This window comes from Arvicola amphibius, chromosome 2, assembly GCF_903992535.2.
Source record: "Arvicola amphibius chromosome 2, mArvAmp1.2, whole genome shotgun sequence".
Taxonomy (NCBI): domain Eukaryota; kingdom Metazoa; phylum Chordata; class Mammalia; order Rodentia; family Cricetidae; genus Arvicola; species Arvicola amphibius.
This window is the reverse complement of record NC_052048.2, coordinates 152,940,394-152,957,351: the sequence shown is the minus strand read 5'-3', so window position 1 is coordinate 152,957,351 and position 16,958 is coordinate 152,940,394.

The following is a 16,958-nucleotide window of genomic DNA, read 5'->3' as shown; positions in this document are numbered from 1 at the left end:
GAGTTGGGAGGACCTTGGACTTAACATAGTGAATGGAACCCTGATGGCTCTTTGGCCTGGAGAGTGAGGGAGTGGGGGTATGGGTGGAAAGGAGGGGAGGGAAGGGGGAGGAGGAGGGGAGGAGATGGAAATCTTTAATAAAAAAATGAGAAAGAAAAAAAAAAGAAAGACGCCAGACACAAAGGAAAAAAAAAACTTCTTTATTTATCTTCTCTCTGGATTTTGAGGTGCCACAGTCAGATGCCAGTCTTTAGATACTGAAATAAAATGGTTTAAAACAAAACAAAAAAAAAATCACAAAAAACAAAAAAAATTGTTTGATGGCTGAGCAAGGAAAAAAAGCTGCTAAAGATATTTGATTATAAATGTTGCTGGATTAATCAAACATACATATTTTAAAAATTCTTTGACTTCAAAATTTAAATCAGAAAATATGTTACTTTGGAGAAGAGGTTTTGTTTTTCTTTCTACAGGAAATGAGAGGCTGTGGATTCATTCAGAAAAATCAAGTTTGATCAAGGAAGACCCCCTGATAATCTCTATAGGAGCGGATGGTTCAGATGATCCAACAGTTCAGAGAATCTCTGTTGGAGTTTCCTCTGAGTTTTGCATCCAGAACAGTTTCAAGACTGCTGGCTGAGATGATCAAGCCTCACAGAAGATTCCATTCAGGACTTGACCATAATTCAACATTTTCTTTAGGTCCTCATAAGATTATCAGCACCCCCAATCAGCATGAAGTAGCCTGCAAAACTACACCTGCATTCCCCCAAATGGATTATGAATGGTTTTTTTTTTGTTTGTTTAGAGTGTTGGTTACAAGTTCTTATAAAAGCTAACCAAAGGAGATTCAATTCAGAGTTCTTTTTTTTTAAAGGGGGAGGTGCTATGTGACAATGGTCTGTACCCTTTCAATTGCATTTAATAAAACGCTAATTGGCTAGTAGCAAGGCAGGAAGTATAGGTGGGGTGACAAGAACAGGAGAATTCCGGGAAGAGGAAAGATTCAGTCTGCAATCATCACCCAAACACAGCGCAAGCAAGATGAGAATGCCTCACTGATTAAAGGTACCAAGCCATGTGGCTAACACAGACAAGAATTATGTGTTAAGATTGTAGAAATTAACTAATAAGAAGCCTGAGCTAATAGGCCAACCAGTTTATGATTAATGTAGACCACTGTGTGTTTATTTGGGACTAAATGGCTGCAAGACCTGGTGAGACAGAAACCTCAGACAAAAGTTGTATAAGAAAGGACTGAGTCATTTACAGGTAGGTTCAGTCATATGATAGACTTGTCCTTACAAGCCATGCAAGTCATGGCTGGACCCTAGGTTGTCTGCCTCCACTTCTAGTCCATTGTAGGGCTTCTAGAGGGCTTCAGTACACAAAAGAATCTAGGCATTTATTTTAAAGGAAAAATATTATGGAGAAGGGATTGGGTAATAGTACTCAATTCTAAGACAGCCTGGGAGATCTTCAAGCAGGACGATTATTACTTAACAGAATCTCAAGAGCTTCAATGTTGTTCTGTTATTTTGCACCTTGAGGAGGAAATATTGATGGGAGAAATTTAAAATTTTTGGAGGAGGAGTCAGACAATTTTCAAAAAACTTTTCTAAGATTAGAAGAAACCAAGATGACAGTTTCTCATCCTATAATTAAGACTTTGAAAAATAAAATTTGTTAGGGGGGTGACATCATGTGGCCCTGTGTAATTGTAAAGAAAGAAGGGATTGCTTCTGTAACAAAACACTACAAACTCAGAGCTTTAAAAATTCATTAGTATTATTTTATATTTATTTCAAAGGTATTTTTCCAGGTTAAAAATCAAGGCATTCTTTTTGAGAGATTTATTTTTTTCTGTTAGTCTTTCAGGTCTCTTTATTCTTTGACACATATATTGGCAAATATTGCAATATTGTAGGAAAATATGATAGTGGAAAAAAAATCTCAATTTCTACAAACAATACCAAATGCTATATTAATGACTTCTTACAACATATTACAGCATACATGGTGCAGTTCAACAGTGTTGTCAAGTTGCAAGCCTATCTATCTATCTATCTATCTATCTATCTATCTATCTATCTATCTATCTCTATCTATTTATCATCTATCTATCTTTCCTATCTATCTATCTATCTATCTATCTATCTATCTATCTATCTATCTACCTATCTATTGTCAATCAATCAATCTACCTACCTATTTTTATGTCTGCCTTCCTGTCTATCATCTATCTATCCATCAATCTATATAAATAAGATTGATGGAACATTATGGTAAGGTTATCATTAAGATCATTGTTATTTATATAAAGCAAATAATTAACAGAAGTCAGTGATTTGTTGGTAATAATAAATTAGTTAATAATAACAGTAGGGTTGCCTCACTTGCCATTGAGGTTGAAAACCCATCTTGTAAATATTCTCCACAGCAAATGAGACTAGTGGCCATGTGTGGACCTTGCACTGTGTATGCCCTTCTTCCCATCTCCTTTCTGAAAAGTATCACAGCTTGTTACCAGTCCATAGAGACAGGAAGAACGTCATGTCTTGCCTGATTTTGCCTATCGTGGTAGCTTTCAAACTTCAGGACATGGGATCACTTGAAAGTTTTCTCAGTCACAGATGGCTGGGCCTCAGTCAATTTCTCATTCCTTTGTTCTGAGTGAGACCTGAGACTTGCACTTCTAATAAGTTTCTGAGTACTGTTCTTGAAAAAGTTCAGGAAGTGATGTTTTTCTCTTAGATACTTCTGAGACTTAACAGCAAGTGATTCAGCTCTGGTTGACCTTCTGTGCTTTTGCCAAAGCGACTTAATGCTGAGATGTCCTGCTGGTGACTCAGCTTCAGTTGACCTTCTGTGCTTTTGCTAAAGAGACTTAATACTTCTGCTTTTCTAAATCGCTGTCTGCAAGATGGAATATGCCTTCTAAGGCCTAACAGTGCTTAGGTTCACATGAATAGTATTATAGATTTGCAACCATTTATTATAAGGTATTGGTTCACATGAATAGTGTTATAGATTTGCAACCATTTATTATATGGTATTGGTTCACATGAATAGTGTTATAGATTTGCAACCATTTATTATAAGGTATTGGTTCACATGAATAGTGTTATAGATTTGCAACCATTTATTATAAGGTATTATTTTTCAGACTTGAAAAATTCCCCAAAGATGTTATTGTTAAGACTCTCTATAGAAACTGAAATCTCTTTTTGACTTCAAAATTGTTCACTCTTGAGTACTAGAGAAGTGGTTAAGCTTTTGTTGTTTTCATCTCACTTCCTACGAAGTTATAGTTTAAAATAAATTTTCAAGTTAAACTGTCATTAAATCCTAATGCCTATTGGTTCATGAGATAAAATTTTACAATGTTTGATAAATAATTAAAAGAAAAAATTAAAAATTATAAATAATTTTGAAAGATTATAGGCATAAATTTAAAAACTTATGAAATAGCATAACTTGAAATAAATTTTGTTTTTTTAGAAAGAAATATTGACTTGATAATAATATTATGCTGAATTATATACAATTGCATTCTGCGTATGGTAGTCCCAATGTGTGAATGCCACATTTTGTCTCCTGACCTCCAGGTCTCACACATACTTTGTGTTGTTAGAGTGAGAATTCATAGCTTTCTCATCTGATAATGGAGAAAACACAACATCTTCCTGTATAAAATGGTATGAAGCATTAGTGGAGAAACACTTGGAATTAATATGAGTTGTGAGAGTTTAAATGTCACTCATTAAAATATGATTCTAAAGTTAAGACATATATTTAAATAAAAATTCTTGAAATAGATTTTTCAGTGGGGTTCTGCTTTCCTTATACAACTCTATATCAAATCAAAACAAAACAAAATCCCAATTAATTTCAGAACAAAAGAGCAATGATATGAACATTGGAGCTGACCAGGGAAACGTCTCTACTAGTGTATTACTAGCCATATTACTGACGACCTCCAGAGTGCCTGAAAGCTGTGAGCTGGTCACACGTTTTGACTTTCAGACCTATGTTTGAAGAGATGTGCACTAATAAAAAAATATAAACAAAACCAAAAAACCAACAACAAAAAACCAACCAACCAACAAAGAAAAAACTCGGGATACCATGAAATGAAGAATGTGCAAGGAGGCTGGCCAGCGTGCACAAGCATTAGGAGAGCAGGTGAGAGCGGGTGTGTGCCCAGCAGCGTGCACATGCATTAGGAGAGCAGGTGTGTGCCCACCAGTGTGCACATGAACTAGGAGAGCAGGTGAGAGCTTGGTGTGTGCCCACCAGTGTGCACACGCATTAGGAGAGTAGGTGAGAGCTGTGTGTGCCCACCAGTGTGCACATGAACTAGGAGAGCAGGTGAGAGCTTGGTGTGTGCCCACCAGTGTGCACACGCATTAGGAGAGTAGGTGAGAGCTGTGTGTGCCCACCAGCGTGCACATGAACTAGGAGAGCAGGTGAGAGCTTGGTGTGTGCCCACCAGTGTGCACATGCATTAGGAGAGTAGGTGAGAGCTGGTGTGTACCCACCAGCGTACACACACATTAGGAGAGCAGGTGAGAGCAGGTGTGTGCACACCAGTGTGCACATGCATTAGGAGAGTAAGTGAGAGCTGTGTGGGCCCACCAGCATGCACACACATTAGGAGAGTAGGTGAGAGCTGTGTGCCCACCAGCGTGCACACTCATTAGGAGAGCAGGTGAGAGCAGGTGTGTGCCCACCAGCGTGCATACGCATTAGGAGAGCAGGTTTGTACCCACCAGTATGCACATGCATTAGGAGAGCAGGTTAGAGCTGTGTGTGCCCACAAGGATTCAAATACTAGAACTAACAGATGAGATGTAGAGTACAGATAATTATGAAAATTAAATATCAAGTAAAATATAAAAGAAGAAACAACAATATATCAAAATGAACTCACATAATTGAAAATCATCCAAATAGCATTGCTAAATGTGCAAATGGAAAAATGGATAATGTTGAAATCAAAATCTCAATGAATGTTTTCATCACAGAGCTAATGACATGCAAAGAGAATGGATGCAAAAACAGAACTAAAGTTTCTCAAACAGTAGCAAAGAAAAGGCAAGTGTAAAATAGTTGTGAGGAGACAGGATGAAAAGAGATGAAGTGCTAACATGCATGTAATTTGAAGAAATCTTCTACGGTAGAAAACAGGGCTTGGTAGAATACAAAGGCAGCCAATATGCTCCAAGTAAGAGATATAAAAATAAATGCATATTATGCAATTTAAAACAAAATTTTGATATACCAGTGACTAAAAACAGATCTTGATAAAGACTGGAGAAAGAATATATACCATTCATAAAAGGGTAATAAATGAAACAGCAATAAATTTTCCAGCTCAATAATAGATGCCAGAAGATAAGAGAATAATGTCTCAACCTGCTGGGGAAAACTATGCATTTGTTGAACTTAAATGCAACGGATATTTAAAATAAAAGCTGGCAGCTTTTACCACTAAAAGACCATAATTAAAACAGCAATAAAATAAGACCTAGTTGCAACAAAGAATAGTAATCAAAGAAACCCCCCAATGTTTATAACCAAAGAAAGGAAACCTTAAAATGTATTTACTGATTCTTTAAATTCATGTTTAAAAAACCTAACAAAACAAATGGAAAAAAAAAAAGGTTAAAAACGGGTACTCAGCAGAATAAGTTAACAAAAGAGAAAGCAAACACAATAAGAGTATCACCAAAAAACAATTAGTACTTTTAAAATACAAAGTAATACAGATAAATTTGTGACAGATTTTGGCAACTCAAAAATGTGCGGTATAAGTAAGATCATTAAAAATTGCATATAAAATTCAAAGCAAGTCAAATAGGTAGCTTTGTAGAAAATATAACTTATGAACACTGTTTCAATAAGAAATGGAGATCCAAATGGAGAGTTAAAATATCACCCCTCATTGAAAACAGCACATCTTTAATCAGTGAATTCTTTTAGGTTTTGAGGAAAAAATTTTTAACCACATATAAATCCATTCAAGGATTAGACCAAGAGCAAACTTTACCGGACTTGTTTGCTAACAGATTTAAGAACGCTATCTGAGTAGGAAATTCCAGACCAATCTTACTCATGTATATAAATGACTAATTGAAAAACACAATATTAACAACTCATTTGTCCCAGGAGTGTAAAGACAGCTGAACTAAATAAAGTTAGTGTGTTTCACCTAACTTATTGGAAGAATAGGGCAGACGTACTGTTCGGTCACTGCCCTGAACCAGGAGATCCCCTGTTGTAACTGAACATCTTCCAACATCTGTTGGCAAAGGACATGCAACTGAACATATGTTGGAAAAAAATGGTAATCATGTCCTTTCATGGACATAATTCAGGACAAGATTACTGTCCTTTCCAGCATCTTGATTGATGGTGAATTTTGGAAAGTTTTTAAAAATTAAAAAGGAGACAAAGTTTTTTATTCTCTCCTCCTCCTCCCTTATTTAATTATTTATTCTCCCTCCTCCTCCTCCTCTTCCTCCTCCTCCTCCTCCTCTTCCTCCTCCTTCCTCCTCTTCTTTTTTAATATTGCACTGGTGTAGGAGGTCCTTCTTTCTATGTGTTGTGTGTATTGGTTACCGAATAAAGAAACTGCCTTGGCCTGATAGGGTAGAACTTAAGTAGGCAGGGGAGATGGAACTGAATGCTGGGAGAAAGAGAGGTGGCTTCATGGGACACCGTGGATCCTCTGCCTGAGACAGATGCGGGTTAGAATCTTTGCCGATAAGCCACTGCCACGTGGCGATATACAAATTAACAGAAATAGGTTAGATTAATATAAGAATTAGCCAATAAGAAACTAGAGCTAATGGACCAAGCAGTCATTTAACTAATATAGTTTCTGTGTGGTTATTTCGGGGATAAGCTAGCCAGGTGGCTGGGATGAACAAGCAGGCCCTCCTTGCAGCATTGCACTAGAGTTTTTAGCTAACTAAATACACAAAAGTATGCATGGATGTTAGACAGGAAGTAACAAAACAATTTTCTACAAATAGTTTGTTGGTATAGAGAGAAAAAAGCAGAAAAACCTTGCTAGAATTAACAGGAAAAAATAAAAGCAAAGCAAAACAACAACAACAAATCAAAACCCCAAGCAGTGAGTAGATGTTGGGACAGCAAACACAGAAAAGGTTTCTAAATACCACTACTAAATCTAAAAGGCAGCATTAAAAATGCCACTTCAAGGCAAGAAAAAAATATAAAGTACTCAGAAATTAGTTTAGCAAAAATATTTTAAGTGCCTATGTGGAGATAATGAGAAAACCTTATTGAAATACTTTTTTAAAAAATAAATGAATCCAGAGAGACTAGTTAGGACCACAGTATTGCTAAGATAACGACTTTTTTCTGAATTAAATAGTTTCAGGACAAACCCAATCAAACTCTCTAAAGGGATTTTGAGATTCCTGACTAGCTTAGGGAAATATTTGAATAGAAGATCGAAGGGCCAGGAAGAGCTTGGGTACTCCTGGCAGGTAAGAATAAGCTTGAAAATTGTGATATAGCTATCAGACCCACTATTAGCTTAAGCCAACTGAGATACTATGGCATTCATGCAAGTTTAAAATATGACCAGTGAAAGACGAGCTGAGTAACAGACTTCTGCAAATATTGAAAATAAGTAACTATGATGATCTAAGTTTTTATCAGCAATTATTCTCAGAGAAACAAAAAAACCCTCATGATTTGCACAAAAATAATTAATGCACAAGAAAACAAGATAGGAACTGTTAAGTCATAAACAAGAGAAAAAAATTAAAACAATATTTTAAGACCATAAGATAGAAAATATTTTATAAACAAAATAAAAAAGGATGAAATAAACGAGAGTAAACTTGATAAATTCAAAAACAGATCTAAGCTGTCTTCACTGTAATTCTAAAATCCATAAAGCCATGATATAGGAATGTTTATCCTTCTTTGCAAGCTGATTTTAGAGCAAAAACCAACATGAAAGGATGCTAGTATTTCCTTATACATAATGTGAACATCCAGTCATTCTTCCATGAAATATATGATTGAATTTGACTATAGAATTTTCTCAAGATTATAAGGAGTGCTCATATTATATAATGTACCTATGTAGTTGTTGTGAAATAAAAAAAATGATCTGTAACATTTTGATCCTAATTGTTCTCAGAAAGAGATAATGGACACAAACACTGGGTCTCAAAAGAAAAAGCAGCTGATAATTAGCATGGTAACTAGCGCAACTCAGCCATTCCGTAATGTAACCATATTTCAGACACTGTGTCGAGTGTAATAGTTGTACACAATTTTTGTCTATTAAAAATATAAGCTGATATAAGGAAATATTATTTTGAAAACAACCTATGTATTCTTTAATAGGGTAGCAAATAAAATACTAATTATGTATATATTCCTATGCCAAAATACAGCAGTATAGCAAAATTAATTGATATATATGTATTATTAAAAACAAACCTCAAATAGCAATGCCCAAAAAGATCTCTCCCATACCATTTGTATGAAATTCAAGACTAAATAATAATTATTGCCTACGAACAAATACATATTTAAAAACCATGAAAACATGCACAGGCAAATTTCAAGTACAGACCTATAGACCCCTTTGGAAGGAAGGGATGTGTGGGAATACTGTTTCAGAAATGAAACACGGCAATGTTTGCTTTCTAAATATTATTAAGCAGTCACAAAAAATATTAAAAATTGTCACTAAACAGGTAAGAATAAGGAACATAATTCAGGATGGCTGTTACCTGTGAAGGATGCTGGGGACGCTTGATATGTAGGGGTGGGTAATACTCAAGGGAATGGGGGTGCTTTCATTTTGTTTGATCGTTTTCACACATGTATGTATAAAGAGTGTATATAGAGTGTGTTGCTTATTAAACAAAGCATTTAAAATGTGTATTCAGGGTGTTTGAATCCCTTCCTATTCTTATTCGGTGTTTTTAAAACTGGTGATTTTTCTTCTCTCGATTCATCACAAAATCGATTTCACGGCTCACTAATGTCCTAAGAAACTTTTAAAAAGTTGTGCTAGGGTCCTGAGCCTGCCTATCAGCCATTCTTATCCCTGAGCATTGCGGTGGCTGATGGTAAAGGGAGGAGCTGATTTCATGTCAGAAACAATGTGAACTGATGTATCACAAATGAAAACATTCTTCCTCGTTGCCCCGAAGGCTTTAGCTTGTTTCTTCCCTTTTCAGATATGGACTGATTAGATAGCCTCATCTCTTCCAAAGCTAGAGTCCTATTATGCTTCCGGTGAATTTAATGTCACGGTAAAATGCTCATTGTGAACCACAGTAGCATGGCGCTGGAGAAGGAGAATAGCCATTCATTTCATGCTGCTGTGCTATACACCCCGACAGCCTCGCTTCCTGCATCAGACCCTCTTGGAAGCAGCTGGGTTTGGGCATTGAAATGGATGAGAACAACTTCAGTCAGCAATAACCACCACCACCCCATCCCATTCCCACCTCATCACCACCCACCCCCACCTCTCAACAAGGAGCACTATCAGTTCCTTCTCAGTGCATTTATTTAGCAAGCGGTCTTCCCAGTGGAAGTCAAGGACTCTGAAAGCACAGAAAATGAGATTTCACAAAGACAAACAAACCACGTGTGCAACCCTTGTTCTCCTTGAATGAGGTGAGGTGCTAGAGAGCCCAAGCCAAGTCTACGTGTTCCAAGCCCAATATGTGCACCCTGGCTTTAGAAAGTGAGTGTTTTTGCCCCAATTCTCAGGGTCTTCTTTGCTGAGAGCCTACTTTTACGAGGACTCTCTCTCTCCACCCTTTTTGTTGGGCAGAGGAAGGCAGTTACCATGTGACTCGCCCTCTAGGCCTCGGAGATTCTCAAAGTGAAGCAGGGAACTGGGGAAAACTTGGTCCCAGCAGGGAACTGGGGAAAACTTGGTCCACGGGCTGCAATCAGGCCCTGTTTCCTTTTTCATACAGGAAAAGACCATCCATCCATAAAATTGCCATAAGATCAAAGGTTGAGAACCTGTATGAAATGCTTAACAATGCCTGCATTATATAACTAGGTGTTCAACTGTTGACTGTCATTAATAATGAATACAATGAATAGCATTAACTTGGAAGATAAAACAGTGAATGAGTTACGTTAGTTACTGTCAATCCCCAATATACAGTGAGTGCATCCTCCATTGTATTCTGCAATGCCAAAGTCTCCATTCTTCTATGAGCTCCAGTTTCGGTGAAAAGTTTTACAATCAGAAAATTGGTCTTATTTCTTTAAAACTTGGTTTTATTACCAAGTGAAATGATGGCAATAAGCAAACACTACGATAATGAACATCTTTGATGTGGAAGAACAAGGGTTGGACATTGGGAATTAAACATTTAAGTGGAAGATAGAAACCTGAGTGGGGGGGTAAGGAAGCTACTGGAAAAAGAAGGGGCAGGGAATGGGTTAGCTCAAAATAAGGGTGCATGAAGAAGCCTTATGAAATCCCAGTCCTTGTTAAGATTACATAATATAGAATTCTTCAAGGACTTTGAAGAGGATTTCTCCACATTAGTAAGCAATGCTGAGAGGATATAGCTTATTAAATGAAAATCTCATTGCCTGGCACTGGTTATCTTGCCACCAGCTAATGATCAGAGAGGCCCCAGAAGTACCCAAAACAATATTAACTATTATTATCTTTCTTGGTTGCCCACCATACATACCCTATTGCTGAAGGTATCATACAATTTGGCTGCAAAATATGAAGAAATCAATCTTGAATTGGTCTGGAAACTCCCTGCTGGTTAGCTGTCACTGGGCTGGGAGGTGTTATGCTGAAGGAGAGACATTGGTTGTCTTAATCAGGCTCTCGACCCCACATGCTACAATAGCAATGTGCCAAGCAAGATGAGCCCACTGGTGAAATTATGGCAAGGGTGTTCATGAAGGTTATCAACTGCTATCTTGATTGTATTTGAAACCTGCTTTGCAGGAGGAAATCCATGTCTGGTTTTGTAAACATGCTCAAAACTCAAGGCCAGAAGTCATAGGACATAAGGAGAACCTATTAATGCTGTTTTTCTAAATGGTCATGCTGTCAAACTTTTAAATACTTATATTTATAGGCATAACTATCTGTCTATTCCCAGCCTTGGTCATAGAACAGTTTACAGCCATGGGTAGTAGTTGCTAACACTGCAAACAGGCAGTGGTTAATACTGAGATGAAGTACTGTTCAAGTGCTGAAAATAAAAGTCTACTAGTGCTCAGCCATAACTGAGAGCTCCGGATCAACACTCCCAACCCCCAAGGGTCAGGGAACATCCTAGAAGAGGGGGCAGAAAGAATGCAAGAGCCGAGAAAGGCAAGGAGTACTACAAAATGTAGCCTTCTGTGCAGAACATGGCTGCTCTTTACATGACTCCATGGTGGTGGTATTTTCCTACACAATATCAAGCCATTTAAAAATCCCAGAATAGGTGTGTAGGGGAGGTGGGGGTGGGGTTCCAAGGTCCCACCCTCAACTGAGCTGCTTTTGGCAGTTGGTGGTTCTTTTCTTTAGAAATGTGGCCCCTGGAGGATTGTCAGTACCCAAGTGGACGGCCCCACACCTGTGCATATGTGGGTAGTGCTAATTGGATTCAGTAGAATGAAAAATAAATAAAAATTGACAATTATGAAAAACAGCATTGAAATTAGAAGACGTGATGGGAAAGGTGCCTGGGAAGACTTGGATGTAAGGTCAGAGGTAGATAGGATATGATCAATGTATATTCTATACATGTATGAACATGTTCTTAAAATTAAAAACAAGAAGCATGTTTGCATAAACAGTTAATCTGCTATTAACAGTATAGCCTATATTTTGGTCTAGTGGGTACAGGGGGAAGTTCTGCTTTCCCTACTTAAAGGAGAGAAATTCTGTGTTTTATTCACTTTTACTAGGTATGCTTCTGGAAATATTTTCATTTGAATGGAAGATATTATCACATCATCAAAGAAACCTCAAACTTTTGTAAATCTTCCTACCTAGCTCAACATACCACTCTTGTCCCAATCCCATGTTGAAGACTGAGTCTAGGGCCTTGAAGCTGCTAGACAAATGCCTCATCCCTGGTATAGGCCCTCAAGCTCACGTAGCACTTTTGAAAGATCAGAAAGCTGACGGGCCAGGGTGAGTACAGTTTCTGGAGAAAAGATGTACCCCCCCTTGAAGTCTGAGAACAGAGAAGTGCCTAACAATCATTTATAGGTGTCTTCTAAAATACAAATGATAATTATGCTACTACCCATAGACCCAGAGAGGCTACTAAAGGTAACAAAGATGTGTCAAGTTGTGGGAAGGGAGGTGCATGGATCTCCCAGAGAAGAGAAAATAAAACAGATTTTGTATGTGGTCTGGGGATTGGTGGAAATGGAAGGAGTAGGGATCAGGTTGGAAGGGGGTGGAGGGAGAGAATACAGGAATTGGGGGTTATTTGGAGGGCAATGTGGAAACCTAGTGCAGTTGAAACTTCCTGGAATCTATGACAGTGACCTTAGCAAGGAAAAAAAAAACAAACAAAACAAAAAATAGAACCTATTTTCTTCCTCATATTTCTCCACACTCTAAAGAAGGAACTTATTGTTTTTAAAATAATAATAATAATAATAATAATAATAATAATAATAATCTGATAATATTTATTCTGACATATTAAGTTCTTATTAGATTATTTTGTTTGAATAACTTACACAAAGTTATTATTATATTTTAATTGTCATCGTGAAGATGAGGAATGTGAAGCCCAGCATTACCCCAACTAGTTACGACTCAAACTCAGCCTGACAGGCTGCAAAATGTATGGTCTTTATTAGTTCCTGTAAGGAAAGAATCACCCCATAGGGCTTACCACCTATGTTATTAGTACTGGACTTGTAACTTAAATCTCCTACTTGTCCAATATTATAATAAAATATTTGGATCATAGCGTAAATAAAACAGAAGGTCAAAAAAGTAATTGAAGCATATTGTATAAGACATGAAAGATTCCACTCATAAGACCTACTTGTGATGAGAATTTGGGGCAGTATATTGTCCCCATGGGAGAAACCTCTTTAGGCCCCTTTACATCCAACCAGACAGCAATAAGCTATTGCTTATTCTATCCCTCTTGCTAATGTAGGATCAGCCAAATAATACCTAAGCGAGGTGTTTTCAGAAAATGTTCTTGTATTAGGACTGAAGAGATTAGCACGTGTCATCTCATTAATAAAATAATGAATTCTTCCTGGATACAAATGGAATTATTATATCATAACTCTATATAGGGCTCTGAGTTAGTCACATTAAGATTATTGTGCATGCTTCCCAGAAGATATATTGTACACTGTGCAGCAAATGAACTGTGTAATTCTTAAGATTTTCCATGAGAAGTTCCTCTCAAGTTGCAGTGTGCTGTCTAACATTGTTATCAGAGAAAACGGGAGATAATTATTGCATCCATCTCATAAGATATAATGGAATTTTGAAGTTAACAGAGCGATTCATTTCTAACCTGGGAAAGGCTGCATAATTGTGTCAAAACTCCTATGCCTTGAATAATTCAGTAGGTGTAGGCAAAATAGAGTGCCCACACCACCCTAAAAGAGGGCACTTAAATGTTTCTCCAGGTTCTGTCAACTTCAACAACTGTGACTATGCAAAGTCTTAACTATTTCCCTCATTAGTATCTCATGGTAGCTGCTTCTTTCCACAAGAATATATACCTTCTCCATTTACTCCTTTGACTCTGAAAAATTATCAAAAGTTAGTTTATTTGAACCAGCATAGTTTCTGTTATTTGCTGGTTGAACTTTGATTTAAAAATACAAAGGAAAGTACTTTTATGGTGCAAACAGCCAATGAATACTCAGTTGCATGGAGAAAAAACCAACTGCTCAAAGAGGCATCAACATCTGGCAGGATCTGGACTTAGGAGGCAATCTAGCCCATAGGTATTGGTTTCCTGCTCTCAGCTCCATCTTCTTCATAGTTTGCTGTTTCCTGCAATCTCTTCAGAGTTTTGTCTCTGTTCACAACGCTAGAACATGTGGGCTGAATTCATTGAACGAATTTTATTTGATAGGATAAATGGGACTCTCTCTCTTGTTAGGACTAGGTTGTACTCAGTGACATTCCTCTTCCCTAAAGCTGACAGCACCTCCATGGTGTGCTAATTAAGTAATTAACCTGCCAGTTACTTCAGTATTTAGGCTTGGTTAGGTGCAGGGAATCTACAGGTGATGGCAATTTTCATAATAATAACCTTTGATGTACTATAAGAAATGGCTAATTTTTTCTTTTATTCTTCCTTTTACTGAGGTATAATTGACAAATAAAAATTGTATATATTTTAAATGTACAATATAATAATCTAATATGCATTTATATTGTGAAATGACTGCCTTGGCCATACTATCTAACATATCTATCACATGGCATTGCTACCTGTTTTGCATATTATTGCAACATGTAATCTATGTGCTGAGCAGGTTAATTCTTCTACAAAACAACTGTGAGGATTAACTTTAACATCCTTTATGTTGAAAAAATCCCTTGTTTCAACTTTGAAAGTCCAGTTAGAAATAGCTTATTCAAGAGATTTTTCAAAATGTTGCCCAGCTCAGTTTCCTCTAGAGAACACTGCCATTACTTCATTCAATATTTAAACATTAAGCAGATTAAAAATGAAGAAAAGGAGATTGACTTTAACTATTCGTTGTAACACATAGTTATATGCGGTACAGCCTTGAGGAAACTGCCATTTGTGTTAGGTGCTAGAATCAGACTACAGAGATGATGGGAATCAAGGGCTTGAATTCCATCTGTAATTATATCCAAGGGTCCCCCTATTATGAATTTCATCAAGATAACTCAATGAATAACCTTGGCTGAACATATGCTCAGCAATGAACTCTTGACATGCTGAATGCATTTAACAGGCACCGTAGAGTTCAGATAGCTACTTCCAGTCATTTCTCAGTGTAAACTCATGAAACTATGGCACAACGAGGCCAAAGAATGTGCTACCTTCCCTCCCCATCTCCTTCCTAATATATCTGCTGTTTCTTTCTCTCTGTTATATATCAGCCTACAGAACTGCACTTTCAGGAAGAAGCAGCTGTTTTGCTTGCAGCTCTGGGCACAGAGGATGGTAGCCAATGTCCACTCAGCTTTTGCTTCTGGTTGGGCATGGGCTTGTTCTGATGTCAGAACACTGCTTTGCTTCTGGCAGTGTCCCCACTGGTGCAGCACTGGGCGTCTCTAACTACCTGCTTCAGCTTTTAGCTGACCTAAGACTTGTGGGGGTAGTGGAAAGATGTTTTTAAATTAATCTTTTATATTTTAATGTTAAAATAACCTTTAAAACACCATTAGTTGACATTAATATAATTTCTTAAATAAAAAGATACAACTTGCTGTGTTTTGAAGAAAAACCAAAGCATATCGAAGGATACAAATACCACCCAGGATATCACCACCACATAGGAACACTCAATAACTGAGGGGTTTCTTTTTGCTATCGTATGAATTTACATATTATAATACACCAATGTTATTATTAAATTTTAAAAAAATGATTTTTAATTTAATATCTCAATATTTTCTGAAGTTGCTTATTTATTCTTCTAATCAGTGGTTTTAATATGATTGGCTTTAGCGTTTTATATTTATCATACAGATTTTCATAATTAATTACTCTATACTTTTTCCATTTTTTCTCTCTGCTCTTATAAATCTTTTTTTTGTTTTGTTTTGTTTTTTTGTTTTTTTCGAGACAGGGTTTCCTTGTAGTTTCTAGAGCCTGTCCTGGAACTAGCTCTTGTAGACCAGGCTGGCCTCGAACTCAGAGTTCTGCCTGCCTCTGCCTCCCGAGTGCTGGGATTAAAGGCGTGCGCCACCACTGCCCGGCTTCTTATAAATCTTATGACAAGTATTTCTGTATTTATATCTCTATAATCCTCTGTCTTCCATTAGGTGCAAGTCCAAAATACTCAACATATATCAGTTATGGGTTAAAATGTAAACAGTACTTATATATAAATCTCTTAAAATTATATATGCACATATAATATTTTAATAATGGTACTCATTGCTAAACTTCTTTCCAAAATCATTGTACAATTTTACAGTAGTCAGGGCATTCATACCACTTATATTTAATTGGCAGCTAAATGGCAAAGCCAAAATGATCTGATGCAGCACAGTTCTGAGTCTTGGCTGTGGCTTTCTCTCCTCTCATCCGTCTCCACAGAGGCTTGGGCTTATACTAGGGCATCATTTTATTGACAATTGTTGCTTGGATTGCATTATTATCATTATTATTGTTGTTGCTCTTGCTGTTAGTATTGCATATGTATGCACCTTGCTTTGGAAGTTGTCTTTTCTGGATTGCCCTCTTCCTTTATTTTGGGAACAGGATCTTTCTTTGAAGCTAGAGGCCATCTAGGTTTCAGGCTAGACTGAAGGGCCAGTGACCCTCTTGGATCTGCCTGCCTACCTGTGCTAGAGTTATAGACATGTGCTGCTATGTTTGGCTTTCTAACAAGGGTTCTAAAAATGCAAACCCAGCTTTTTGAGCTTGTGCAAATAGTACTTCATGGAATGAATCATCTCCTTCATCCTATTATTAATTTAAATTTTTATTATATTCATTTATTTATGGAGGGCCCACACAAGTACCATAAAGCACACATGTATGTGAAAGGACCACTTGTAGGAATCTCATTCCTTCCACTATGGTCATGAAAGTAGGCAGCAAGTGCCTCTACTCACAAAGCCACCTTGCTAGCCCCTATTATTTTTGTTAATGAAAGATTATATATACACACAGAGACTGGAGCATTAATGTAGGCATTTTGACTTTTTGGCTACTTTTTGGAACCTACTGTTTTACTACTGTACACAAGATCTGTATAATAAATTCAGA